General features: G+C 44.5%; 1 long non-coding RNA gene across 1 annotated transcript; it reads right to left on the bottom strand.

The window, feature by feature from the left end:
- Positions 1 to 9578: 9578 nt before the first annotated feature.
- Positions 9579 to 13965, bottom strand: LOC135573998 (uncharacterized). Its single transcript, XR_010465102.1, has 2 exons — positions 13433 to 13965; positions 9579 to 13110 (listed from the first exon to the last, which is right to left on the bottom strand). It is a non-coding gene; the product is annotated as an uncharacterized LOC135573998 (long non-coding RNA).
- Positions 13966 to 14213: the final 248 nt, after the last annotated feature.

Raw genomic sequence — 14213 nt, 5'->3', positions numbered from 1 at the left:
TCTCTCTCTCTCTCTCTCTCTCTCTCTGTGTGCTTGTTCGCATTTCAGTCTCACACAGTGTAGGAATGGCGAACCCGCTCCTGAAACATCAGACTGATGTAAACGAGCATAGAGGGGCCCCCCATCCAGTGCTGTGACATTAAACATTCATAACTCAGGATGACTGAAGTCAGTCCACAGAGAAACGACCCACACAGATCAAACTAACACTAACCGAAAGAGTTCCTAAAGAAGGCGGTGACGGGACACAATCTTTAGGCCAGTTGAACTTTATGTAGTACGGGTAGGAAGGCTACATATCCAGGGAACTGGGATGGGATGGGCAAGCTGGAAGGCTTCTAGGGGGTGCTGGGTGCCAGGGGGTTGAGCTTGCAAGGGGTAAGCATTGTAATTGCTGACTGCGCCAGCATCCTATAGCCTTGGCCCTGCCCCTTCTAATGAGAAGGCAGCTCTATGATCCTATAGCTCATTAACAGCAAGGCTTTTTAATGAGGTTTCAGCAGGGCGGATGGGGGGGGGCACCAGATGCGCGCACAGACACGCTCCACTATCAATTACTATTGTGTAGAGAACCAAAGCCATTTCCTGGACCAGACCCAGACGAGTTGGTCCGCTCTTCTCCCCAAAGAGGGTGAGAGGGCAGGTAACCACCTCCACTGCTCCCCTTCGGAGCCAGGGCAGATACGCTACGTGGGTACGCCTGCGCCACTCGGTGTCTGAAAGGACCCAGTTTACGTAAAGGTAAGGTGATACAAAGCAGTGTGGTAGCAGCCATGGTAAGTGCATACCTTCCCACCCTCAACCGGCCCTTTGTATTCCTGACAGCCACCTCCAGTCCACGCCTCTGTACCGGAGTAACAATGACCAACCCTGCCCCATTCACACCTCTCTGAACTTTAACAGAGATGGGCTGTCCGCCAGCAGGGTAGGGTGTGGGGAAATCCATCAGCTGACCGTGTGTGTGTGTGTGTGTCTGACCAGGGCCAAGCCCAGGGCATGGACTTTGAGATCTAATAGCCGTGTCTCCGCTCTACAGAGAAGGCTTTTGTTGGGCCAGGACAGGGACAGTGAGAGGGGTTATAGGAGGACAGGCTCATTGTAATGGCTGGAATGGAGTCAAACACATGGAAGCCATGTGGAAGCCTGTCCTTCCTTGATTCCATTTACTCCAGCCATTACAATGAGCCTGTCCTCCTATAACTCCTGCCACCAGCCTCCTCTGGTTTGACACTTGTGGAACACTTCATATATGTCTGCCATTGCACCTGCAGTGAAAAGGCCAGAAAGCCATCACGGTTGTGCAAGACTACGAGCGTTTTGTGTGTGTGTGTGTGTGTACAAAATAATTCCAGCTGAACCAATTGAAGTGTTTACAGAGCTAACAGCACAGTCATGGTTACCTCCCCTGCCTTATGGCCATGCAGTCATGGGATACATTTATGATATTGTCTTTGCCTCTTTAGTATTAGTATAATCTCAAGGGGTAAACACACTGTCGTATTGATAACTTTCATCATTGGATGTCTTATCTTAACAGACAGACATGCAGTTCTGTGATACACTGTGGTATTGTATGGGGCAGACCTGGAGCTACAAATTAGAAGTGAGGTTACGCTTTCTCATGTAAAAAGCCAATTCACTTCTCTTTAATTATATGTCTTAACGTATGCCATCCAATCCTCCTCCCCATGCCTCCCCTGTTCATGGGGAACAGAATGGAAAAGGGGGGGTACAGTTTAGAAGGCAGGGCAGGGGTGAGGGTTCACACCAAAGGGGTGAGGAGAAAGGGGAGAGGTGCGTTTGGGAATGACTAGGCTGACCCTTCGTTCCCACGAAATACACCCCCCCCCCCCCAACAAAGACCACAACGTGAAACCTAAACCCTGGAATTACACTCTCCCACCTTCCACCCCTCCCCTCCATCACCTAACTCTCCCAGTGAGAGTGTGAGAGGATGGGTGAGAGGCGACACGGTCCCAGTCGTCAATCCAGTCTGTGCCTTTCAACACCACGTAATGAGCAGGGGGAACAATCCAGTCTGTGCATTCTTCAACACCATGATATTGAGCGGGGGGGAACAATGCATTCAGATGGTGTCCATTCTTCAGGGGTAATGTAATGATATTGAATGGCGGGGAGGACCGTATGAGAGTGGCCATGCCGGACTTGTTTGGGGGATAGTTATGACAAGGTGGGGACACTATGATACAAGATTATGAGAAGAACTGTGCAGGAAGTCTGTTGATATCTGCCATTCAGCTGAAGGACATCACATAAAGCAAACGTCAAACCTCTGGTCTAGGATCCACAGGATTTCAATGGACACAACTGGAAACTCGTATCCACTGGTTGAATCTCGACCTCTTCCACCCACCTCAATACACCCTTATGACCAGCATAGAGAAAGATAGAAGCAACGTGACATTCTAACCCGCACCTTCACAGTCTCATTCGTCCATTAGCTACCTATTCATAAGGGGTGCAGGTAGCCGAGTGGTTAGAGCGTTGGGCCAGTTTGCTAGATCAAATCCCGGCACTGACAAGGTAAAAATCTGTCATTCTGCTTCTGCAGAAGGCAGTTAACCCACTGTTCCTAGGCTGTCATTGTAAATAACTATTTATTTTTAACTGACCTGCCTAGTTAAATAAATAAAAAATACAACCTTCACTGCCACCTCCACCCACTCAATAACCAGCAGTCTATTAACACGTCCAACACATAAACATGTGCCCTCTGCACCTGGTGACCCTGGTTATAAACCTGACACTCTCTCTCTCTCTCTTGCTCTAAACACACCTGAGGGCCAGTCACAGGGTCATTCTAGCCCCCCAGCAACACACAAGCTAGCTCCTCTGACCCCAGATCAATTCTTCCAGGACACACACACACACACACACAGTCTAACTGCCATAATCTGGATGTCTAGCTAAGCCAGCTCTGAGAGTGGGCCCTGATTTGTGTTAGCGATGATCGTGGATAACTCCGCTGTCAACCGTTCGTCTGAGCGTGTCAAAACATGTCTGCTTTTCAGACACAAAGACGTTCTGTTCCAGTGGTGGTGGCGGCGTCATCGGAAGGTTAGTATTCTTGAACATTTCCTGTCTGTATTTTGCGTATGATTAAGCACCTGAAAACACATACAAGACTCTCCCTTTGGCAAATCTGACCATGACTCCATCCTCCTGATTCCTGTTTACAAGCAAGAACTCAAACAGGAAGTACCAGTGACGCGCTCAATGCGAAAGTGTTCCGAAGAGCCGAATACTAAGCTACAGGACTGTTTCGCTAGCACAGACTGGAAAATGTTCCGGTATTCATACGACAACATTGAGGCGTTAACCACATCAGTCACCGGCTTCATTAATAAGTTCATAATAAGTGCATCGACAATAACTGTACGTACATATCCCAACCAGAAGCCATGGATTACAGGCAACATCCGCACTGAGCTAAAGGTTAGAGCTGCCACTTTCAAAGGAGCCGGACACTAACCCGGATGCTTATAAGAAATCCGACTACGACCTCCGACGAGCCATGAAACAGGCAAAGCGTCAATTCAGGACTAAGATCAAATCAAATCCTACTAAGCTGGCTTTCACATCAACACCATTATCCCAGACACCCTGGACCCACTCCAATTCACATACCGCCCTAACAGATCCACAGATGACGCAATCTCTATTGCACTCCAGACTGCACTCTCCTACCTGAACACGAGGAACACCTATGTGAGAATGCTGTTCATTGACTACAGCTCAGCGTTCAACACCATAGTGCCCTCCAAGCTCATCAATAAACTCAGGACCCTGGGACTGAATACCTCCCTCTACAACTGGATCCGGTATTTCCTGACGGGCTGCCCCCTGGTGTTGAGGGTAGGCAACAACACATCCGCCACGCTGATCCTCAACACTGGGGCCCTTCAAGGTTGCGTACTTAGTCCCCTGTTCTGCGTGGCCGCGCACGACTCCAACCATTTCATAAAGTTTGCTGAGGACATGACGGTGGTAGGCCTGATCACCGACAACTATGAGCCCATAGGGATGACGTCAGAGACCTGGCAGTGTGGTGCCAGGGCAGCAATCTCTCCCTCAACATCAGCAAGACAAAGGAGCTGATCGTGGAATGCAGGAAATAGAGGGCCGAGCATGTTGAGGGGGGTATAGTGCAGTGGGTCGAGAGCATCAAATTCCTCTGTGTCCACATCACTAATGAATTAACATGGTCCACACACCAACACAGTTGTGCAGAAGGCACGACAACACCTCTTCCCCCTTAGGAGGCTGAAAAGATTTGGCATGGGCCCTCAGATCCTCAAAAAGCTCTCAATGGTGCAGCTGTAGAACATCTTAAATGGCTGCATCACCGCTTGGTATGGCATCTTCTTGGCATCGGACAGCAAGGCGCTACAGAGGACAGTGCACATCACTGGGGCCGAGCTCCCTGCCATCCAGGACCTCTATACCAGGGGGTGTCAGAGGAAGACCCTAGAAATTGTCAAAGACCAAAGTCATAGACTGTTCTCTCTGCTACCGCACGCCAAGCGGTACCGATGCACCAAGTCTGGAACGAACAGGACCCTGAACAGCTTCTACCCCCAAGTCATAAGACTGCTAAACAGTTAAGCAAATGGCTACCCAGACTCTCTGTATTGACTCTTTTTGCACCAACTCTTCTGACTCATCACATACACTGCTGCTGCTTACTAAATATAATGTTGCCTAGTCACTTTACCACTACCTATATGTAGAGATCGACCTCAATTACCCCGTACCCCTGCACATCGACTCGGTACTGTACCCCATGTACAGTGCCTTCAAAAAGTACTCTCGACTTTTTCCACATTTTGTTGAATTTCAAATGGATTACATTTCGCTGACAGTCGCTGGCCTACACACTTTGAATAATGTCCATTATTTTTTTTTTTTTACAAATGAATGAAAATCTGAAATGTCTTGAGTCAATAAGTATCTTTGTTATAGTCAGCCTAAATAAGTTCAGGCGTAAACATTTGCTTAACAAGTCACAATAAGTTGCATGGACTCACTCAATGGGCATTAATAGTGTTTAACATGATTTTTTGTATGACTACCTTATCTCTGTACCCCACACCTACAATTATCTGTAAGGTCCCTCAGTTGAGCAGTGACTTTCAACCACAGATTAAACCACAAAGACCAGGGAGGTTTTCAAATGCCTCGCAAAGAAGGGCACCTATTGGTAGAAGAGTAACAAAACTCAAAACAGAGATTGAATATCCATTTGAGCATGGTGAAGTTACTAATTACACTTTGGATGGTGTATCAACACACCCAGTCACTACAAAGAAAAAGGCGTCCTTCCTAACTCAGTTGCCGGAGAGGAAGGAAACCGCTCAGGGATTTCACCATGTGGCCAATGGTGACTTTAAAACAGTTAGAGTTTTATGACTGTGATAGAAGAAAACTGAGGATGGATCACCAACGTTGTAGTTACTCCACAATACTATCTAATTATTCTAATTGATCAAATGAAAAGAAGAAAGCCTGTAAAGAAAAACAATATTCCAAAACATGCATCCTGTTTGCAACAAGGCACTAAAGTAATAGTGTACAAAATGTGGCAAAGCAACTAACTTTTTGTCCTGTATACAGTGTTATGCTTGTGGCAAATCCAATACAAAACATTACTGAGTACCACCACTATTTTCAAGCATAGTGGTGGCTGCATCATGTTATGGGTATGGTTGTGATCGTTAAATATTTCAGGATAAAAAATAAATGGAATGGTGCTAAACACAGGCAAAATAACAGAGGAAAACCTGGTTGTTTGCTTTCCACCAGACACTGGGAGATTAATTCACCTTTCAGCAGGACAATAACCTAAAACACAAGGCCAAATCTACACCGGAGTTGCTTGCTAAGAAGACAGTGAATGTTCCTGAGTGTCTGAGTTACAGTTTTGATTTAAATCTACTTAAAGTCTATGGCAAGACCTGAAAATGGTTGTCTAGCAATGATCAATAAGCAATTTGACTCAGTTGGAAGAATTTTGAAAAGCATAATGGCCAAATGTTGCACAATCCAGAGACTTTACCCAGAAAGACTCACAGCTGTAAACACTGACAAAGGTAATTCTAAAAAGTATTGACTCATGGGATGTTTCTGTATTTAATTTTCAATAAATCTGCAAAGATGTCTAAAAACTAAGCCTCCCCGTTGCATCGCAGTGCTAGCTGTGCCACCAGAGACTATGGGTTCGAGCCCAGGCTCTGTCGCAGTTGGCTGCGACCGGGAGGTCCATGGGGCGACGCACAATTGGCCTAGCGTCATCCGGGTTAGGGAGGGTTTGGCCGGTAGGGATATCCTTGTCTCATTGCGCACTAGTGACTCCTGTGGCGGGCCGGGCGCAGCGTGTGCTAACCAATTCGCTAGGTGTACGGTGTTTCCTCTGACACATTGGTGCGGCTGGCTTCCAGGTTGGATGCGCGATTCCAGCAGTGCGGCTTGGTTGGGTTGTGTTTCGGAGGAAGCATTACTCTTGACCTTCGTCTCTCCCGAGCCCGTACGGGTGTTGTAGCGATGAGACAAGACAGTAACTACTAACAATTGGATACCACGAAATTGGGGGTAAAAAATAATCTTCATTTAAAAAAATGTCTAAACTTGTTTTTACTTTGTCATTACGGGATATAATGTGAAGATGGGTGAGAATTTGTTTATATTTAATCAATTTTGAATTCAGGCTGTAACCCAACAAAATGTGGAATAAGTCAAGGGGTATGAATACTTTCTGAAGGCACCAAGTCATGGTGTATTTATTCCTTGTGTTATTTTTTTTTCTATGTATTTGTTTGTTTTCTCTCTGCATTGTTGGGAAGTGCCCGGTAATCATTTCACTGTTAGCCTACACCTGTTGTTAATGAAGCATGTGACAAATAAAATGTGATTTGATTTGGGTGTACTTTTCATATTGTCACCAATAGTCTGTGCGAAAGGGCTATTTGACCAAGGAGAGTGATGGAGTGCTGCATCAGATGACCTGGCCTCCACAATCCCCCGACCTCAACACAATTGAGATGGTTTGGGATGAGTTGGACCGCAGAGTGAAGGAAAAGCAGCCAACAAGTGCTCAGCATATGTGGGAACTCCTTCAAGGCTGTTGGAAAAGCATTCCTCTTGAAGCTGGTTGAGAGAATGCCAAGAGTGTGCAAAGCTGTCATCAAGGCAAGGGTGGCTACTTTGAAGAATCTAAAATATAAATATATTTTGATTTGTTTAACACTTTTTTGGTTACTAGAGTTGAACATACAGGTTAGCCGAATACATTTAAACTTAGTTTTTCACAATTCCTGACATTTAATCCAAATAAAAAATCCCTGTTTTAGGTCAGTTAGGATCAACACTTTAAATCTGAAATGTCAGAATAACAGAATGATTTATTTCAGCTTTTATTTCTTTCATCACATTCCCAGTGGGTCAGAAGTTTACATATACTTAATTAGTATTTGGTAGCATTTCCTTTAAATTGTTTAACTTGGGTCAAATGTTTAGGGTAGCCTTCCACAAGCTTCCCACAATATGTTGGTTGAATTTTGAGCCATTCCTCCCGACAGAGCTGGTGTAACTGAGTCAGGTTTGTAGGCCTCCTTTCTTGCACACGCTTTTTCAGTTCTGCCCACAAATCTTCTATAGGATTGAAGTCAGGGCTTTGTGATGACCACTCTAATACTTTGACTTTGTTGTCCTTAAAGCCATTTTGCCACAACTTTGGAATTATGCTTGGGGTCATTGGGGTAATTTTCTTTCCTCGTGATGCCATCTATTTTGCACCAGTCCCTCCTGCAGCAAAGCACCCCCACAACATGACGCTGCCACCGCCATGCTTTACGGTTGGGATGGTGTTCTCCGGTTTGCAAGCCTCCCCCTTTTGCCTCCAAACATAACGATGGTCTTTATGGCCAAACAGTTCTATTTTTGTTTCATCAGACCAGAGGACATTTCTCCAGATAGTACGATCTTCGTCCCCATGTGCAGTTGCAAACCGCAGTCTGGCTCTTTTTATTATGGTTTTGGAGTGGCTTCTTCCTTCCTGAGCGGCCTTTCAGGTTATGTTGATATAGTGATATAGGACTCGTTTTACTGTGGATATAGATACTTTTGTACCTGTTTCCTCCAGCATCTTCACAAGGCCCTTTGCTGTTGTTCTGGGATTGATTTGTACTTTTTTTCCCAAAGTACATTAATCTCTAAGAGACAGAACGCGTCTCCTTCCTGAGCGGTATGATGGCCGCGTGGTCCCATTTATACTTGCGCACTATTGTTTGTACAGATGAACTTAGTACCATCAGGCGTTTGGAAATTGGTCCCAAGGATGAACCAGACTTGTGGAGGTCTTGGCTGATATCTTTTGATTTTCCCATGATGACAAGCAAAGAGGCACTGAGTTTGAAGGTAGGCCTTGAAATACATCCACAGGTACACCTCCAATTGACTCAAATGATGCCAATTAGCCTATCAGAAGCTTCTAAAGCCATGACATTATTTTCTGGAATTTTCCAAGCTGGTTCAAGGCACAGTCAACTTAGTGTATGTAAACTTCTGACCCACTGGAACTGTGATACAATGAATTAATTATAAGGGAAGTCTGTGTAAACAATTGTTGGAAAAATGACTTCTGTCATGCACAAAGTAGATGTCCTAACCGACTTGCCAAAACTATAGTTTGTTAACAAGAAATATGTGGAGTCGTTGAAAAATGAGTTTTAATGACTCCAACCTAAGTGTATGTAAACTTCTGACTTAAACTGTACATGATTCTATATGTGTCATTTCATAGTTTGGATGTCTTCACTATTATTCTAAAATGTAGAAAATAGTTTTTAAAAATTAATATTAACCGTTGAATGAATAGGTGTGTCCAAATGTTTGACTGGTACTGTATGAATAATGGAAAGGTTATCCAGCTAGCTAGTTTTTACAGCACTGTTAATGTGCGTTATGAAAGTGAAGTGTACATCTACTGAAGTAGCTAAAGTTAGTTAATAGTAATCTAACTCTATATCTTACTATCTAATTGTGTGCTCCCTTGAATTATGCAAGCAGTCGGTGTGGACTGCAGTGATTAGAAGCAACAAAACATTTGCCTGACCAACCATGGATATGAAAACCCAGGGCCCATAGTCCATCTCAACCATTCCGTTGACCCATCTGTACTGCAAGATAACTAGTTAGATGACTAAAACTACCCCTTTAATATAGCCACTTGATCTACGGTTACCTGTGAATTTTCTCTGTTGCAGCTGTCCGCCTCCCCGTTCTCCTCCCCTCTTCCTGTTTACTCTGTTCTAGTTCTACAGAATCTAAAGAGGGGTTCTGCAGCGCCAGATACCTCCAGGGCTCCTTTCCCAACATCCAGAGTCCTCCCCCGTGATCTACCCAACATCAGACATTCAACCTCCATCAAGATGCATCATACTCCTAAATCTCATCTCCCTCAATGCATTTCAGTTGTGGGTGTGTGTGTGGTGTGTTAACGTGTGAAACAACAGTTTAAAATTATTTTCGTCTTTAAGTGTTTCAATTATGAATGTGAGACGTCACAGGGATTTCCTTTTATTTTACAATGATTGAGACTCACATTGCCTTCGGATATCAAGTAGGCTGTCCTCTGAGATAACTAACACACAGGATGACTTGACCGGTTTAAGCACTGATCTCCCACTCAACCAGACAACTGACATTTTCATGAGGTATTTATGAATTACCTTTATTGTCCCTTATGCTTGAGACCTCTCCTTGTCTCAGACAGTTCCTACATTTCCACATCATCACACAAATCCTTTCACTTCTTGAACAGGTTTAGAGCCCAAAGCCCGAGACCTAAACACAACAGCAGCCCAAATTACTACACAGCATACAGTAACACTACCACACGCCCTTAAGGAGATCACAAATATCATTGACATAGCATAGAGTGCATTCGGAAAGAACTCAGTTTTTCCACATTTTGTTACGTTACAGCCTTATTCTAAAATTGATTACTTACAACAACAACAAACAATGTTGGGTCATTCTCGCTGACACCAACAGTTTAAAAAAAAGTATTGATAGGAGACAGACCCGCGATCGGACCACCATCTAATTGGCCTTCACATAACTCTTACAGAATTTCCACATGAACGGGGATATTGGAAATTTAAGCAAAGCCTATTGGATGACAATTTGTTCTCAACTAAGACAAAATGATTTATAACTGAATTTTTCGTGCACAATATACAGCACGTTTGGAAAGTGTTCAGACCCTTTCAACTATTCCACATTTTGTTACATTACAGCCTTATTCTAAAACGGATTAAATAGTTTTTCCCCTGATCAACCCACACACAATACCCCATAATGACAAAGCAAAAACAGATTTGTAGAAATTTTTGCAAATGTATTAAAAATAAAACCCGGAAAGATCCCATTTACAGAAGTATTCAGACCCTTTACTCAGTACTTTGTGGAAGCACCTTTGGCAGTGATTACAGACTCGAGTCTTATTGGGTATGACACTACAAGTTTGGCACACCTGTATTTTGGGAGTTTCTCCCATTCTTCTCAGCAGACCCTCTCAAGCTCTGTCTGGTTGGATGGGGAGCGTTGCTGCACAGCTATTTTCAGGTCTCTCCAGAGATGTTCGATCGAGTTCAAGTCCGGGCTCTGGCTGGGCCACTCAAGGATATTCAGAGACTTGTCCCGAAGCCACTTCTGCATTGTCTTGGCTGTGTGCTTACGGTCGTTGTCCTGTTGGAAGGTGAACCTTTGTCCCAGTTTGAGGTCCTGAGCACTCTGGAGCAGGTTTTCATCAAGGATCTCTCTCTGTACTTTGCTCTGTTCATCTTTCCCTCGATCCTGACTAGTCTCCCAGTCCCTGCCGCTGAAACACATTCCCTCAGCATGATGCTGCCACCTCCATGCTTCACCCTTAGGGATAGTGCCTGGTTTCCTCCAGATGTGATGCTTGGCATTCAGGCCAAAAGTTCAATCTTGGTTTCATCAGACCAGAGAATCTTGTTTCTCATGGTCTGAGATTCCTTTAGGTGCCTTTTGGCAAACTCCAAGCGGGCTGTCATGTGCATTTTATTGTGAAGTGGCTTCCGTCTGGCAACTTTACTATAAAGGCCTGATTGGTGGAGTGCTGCAGAGATGGTTGTCCTTCTGGAAGGTTCTCCCATCGCCACAGAGGAACCCTGGAGCTCTGTCAGAGTGACCATCGGGTTCTTGGTCACCTCCCTGACCAAAGCCCTTCTCCCCCAATTGCTCAGTTTGGCGGCCAGTCTCGGTGGTTCCAAACTTCGTCCATTTAAGAAAGATGGAGGCCACTGTGTCCTTGGGGACCAGTAATGCGGCCAAAATGTTTTGGTACCCCTTCCCCAGATTTGTGCCTTGACACAGTCTTGTTGCTCTGACATGCATTGTCAACTGTGGAACATTATATAGACAGGGGTGTGCCTTTCCAAATCATGTCCTATCAATTGAATTTACCACAGGGGGGGGGGCAAAATAAAAAATACCACAGGCTGACTGTGCAACACACTGCTACAGCAGTGTCTCCCTCCCTCCCTACCCCTCTGTAGTTAGTGAAGCACAGGGACAGGGTGTTTGTTGGCTGAGGACAAGGTGTTTGTTTACTGTGTTGGCATGCTGCTGGAAGGAACCCTGTTTAACTCTAGTCTCGAACAAGGAAAGAAGTTATCTTTCGAGCTGGGCAAGGGTGTGCGTGTGTGTCAAGTGTGTCTGTGTGTTAGTGTAGGCCAGGCGATCAAGGCGTTGGACCTAAGTGTAGTTGCTACCACTGTGTGTGTGTGTGGATGGATACGAGGGACCGGGACACACCAAGCATAATAAAGGAGTTGCCGTAGAAGGTACACACACACAAATGTATCATCATCATTATTAAGTATTTGTTTGCCGAAGGCTGGCATAAATATTGCATCAGATGCTCTCTCTGTATTCCCAGATTAAGTACCCAAAATGGACAAGACAGTAGCTGCAGCTGCAGCAACCTACCACAAGATGGCAGGCTTATGAAACAGTAAGGCCCAGTGCAGTCAAAAACATGAAGTTCCTGTGTTTGACATTTATACATTTCCACACTATGAGGTTGGACATCACCATGCGGTAAATTAGTTAATAGACCAATAAGAAAGAGAGTTCCAAGCCTTTCAGTTTCCCCCTCCCCCTTACTAAACTGTTGTTTGAAAATGGTCACACCATGGATTATTTAGCTATTTGATTTAGAATTTTAGGACCCCATAATCACATTCCTCTGTTGGGAGGTTGCATGCCCTCTCCAACACTTAATCTTTGTTTGTGTTGTCTTTTAACATCCAGCTTGTTTAGTTTGATTTTCGGTTGGCTAAAGAGGTTCTCGGAGGCAGAGTTGCAAACCAGGGATGAGACAGGCCGTTAGTCTTTTGTGAGACTATTATGGACAGAGACAAAGCTCAAAAGAGAGGGAAGTATCTGTATCAGAGGAGTAAATATATATATATATATATATATGTAGATCAGGTATGACATGTCAAGCCAGTCCAAGCGGAAACATCTGCGCACGTCTCGGGCATTTCAAGTGAACGTGTTCTCCCTGCACAATCTATGTAGGCTACAGACAGGAAATTGAACCCGGGTTGCTGGCGTGAAACAAATACACCCTACGCATTGCGCCAATAGGGTTAGCCCACTCAGGGGTAATTAAAAGATGTCTCATATAGCTACAGTACTGACCATAGGATAACAACATGCTTGTCAACAACAAGAAAACAACAGTCATATACCAGATCCGGGTATATTGCCGCCTTGTATTTACTTGTACGTGATTCTCCAGTGAGTTTTTCTCCAAGTCAACCTTAGTGTTTCGAGTATGCAAGATGTCATAAACTCCTTAAATGCGTATAAGAGGCGTTGGTCGGCAGACAGAGGACCATAATGCAGGTGTTGACCTCTGGTACAGCAACGGGAACTACCCGTCTCTCCCAGTGGGCATGTGGGAACTCCAAGTTAGGCTGTGTGGGGAAGCCCAGTGTAGGGATGTCCTCTAGGCCAGACACGAAGAGGAGACGCTTCCTGAGGGTCAAAGACTCTATACTGAAGAGGACACAAGAACACAGATAATTTGACTTGGGTTAAATTGAGAGGCTAAAATGGGCTTTTCCTAAACATAATGATCATGAATTACGCTATGCATTTCAGTCTATCAAACACATTGTAATAGATTCATGTCCTCTAAGGACCGTTTTCCCAAACACAGATTACAGTGTAAATCCTGGAATAAAGCATTCTCAATCTCAATTATACTGTAAATCATGGCTATTTAGCCCAGAATCTGGATCCGGGGAAACGTTCTCTTAATCTCAGTTTTACATTGCTCGTTAAATAGAAGACAGATTTATGAGTTCTCAATACTGACCATCCAATTTAGAAGCCAATGCCTCCAATAGTCATACGTGTTCTCAACTATTCTCTCATCACAACCTTGGGCCTAAAGTCAAACGAAAGCGAGGGATGAGGTGTTCTGCGGAGAGAGGTCTGGCTTGCAACATGTTGGAAGAAGCAGGATGTCTCGTCAATAATTCAACAAGTCTGGTGTCCAGCAGAAGGATAAAACAAAAGTAATATTAAAGGTGAGCAAAGTGTGACCCCATAAACGTGAACAATGACAAGTAAAAAATAAAAAAATAAAACTAAATTCTACTGTAAACCAATAAATACGCTCATCCCCTTTCGTGGGGTAAGACCAACCCATGTCCCTGTCAGTTAACCCAACATTTCCTTTGCAGCGGCTGCCAGACGTCAAGCCTTTTCAGTGATGTCCTGGCTGCCTCTACACTGTACCTCCATGTTCTATTGGACATTGGATCAATGCAACGTACGTGGTCCTCGGCGAGGACCGCACCTTCCTTTGCCTCAGCAAGAACGTACAGTGCCTTGCGAAAGTATTCGGCCCCCTTGAACTTTGCGACCTTTTGCCACATTTCAGGCTTCAAACATAAAGATATAAAACTGTATTTTTTTGTGAAGAATCAACAACAAGTGGGACACAATCATGAAGTGGAACGACATTTATTGGATATTTCAAACTTTTTTAACAAATCAAAAACTGAAAAATTGGGCGTGCAAAATTATTCAGCCCCCTTAAGTTAATACTTTGTAGCGCCACCTTTTGCTGCGATTACAGCTGTAAGTCGCTT

Source organism: Oncorhynchus nerka, linkage group LG11 (assembly GCF_034236695.1).
Source record: "Oncorhynchus nerka isolate Pitt River linkage group LG11, Oner_Uvic_2.0, whole genome shotgun sequence".
In the NCBI taxonomy this organism is placed as follows: domain Eukaryota; kingdom Metazoa; phylum Chordata; class Actinopteri; order Salmoniformes; family Salmonidae; genus Oncorhynchus; species Oncorhynchus nerka.
Note: the sequence above shows the minus strand (reverse complement) of the source record. Positions and strands in the feature narration are given on the sequence as shown.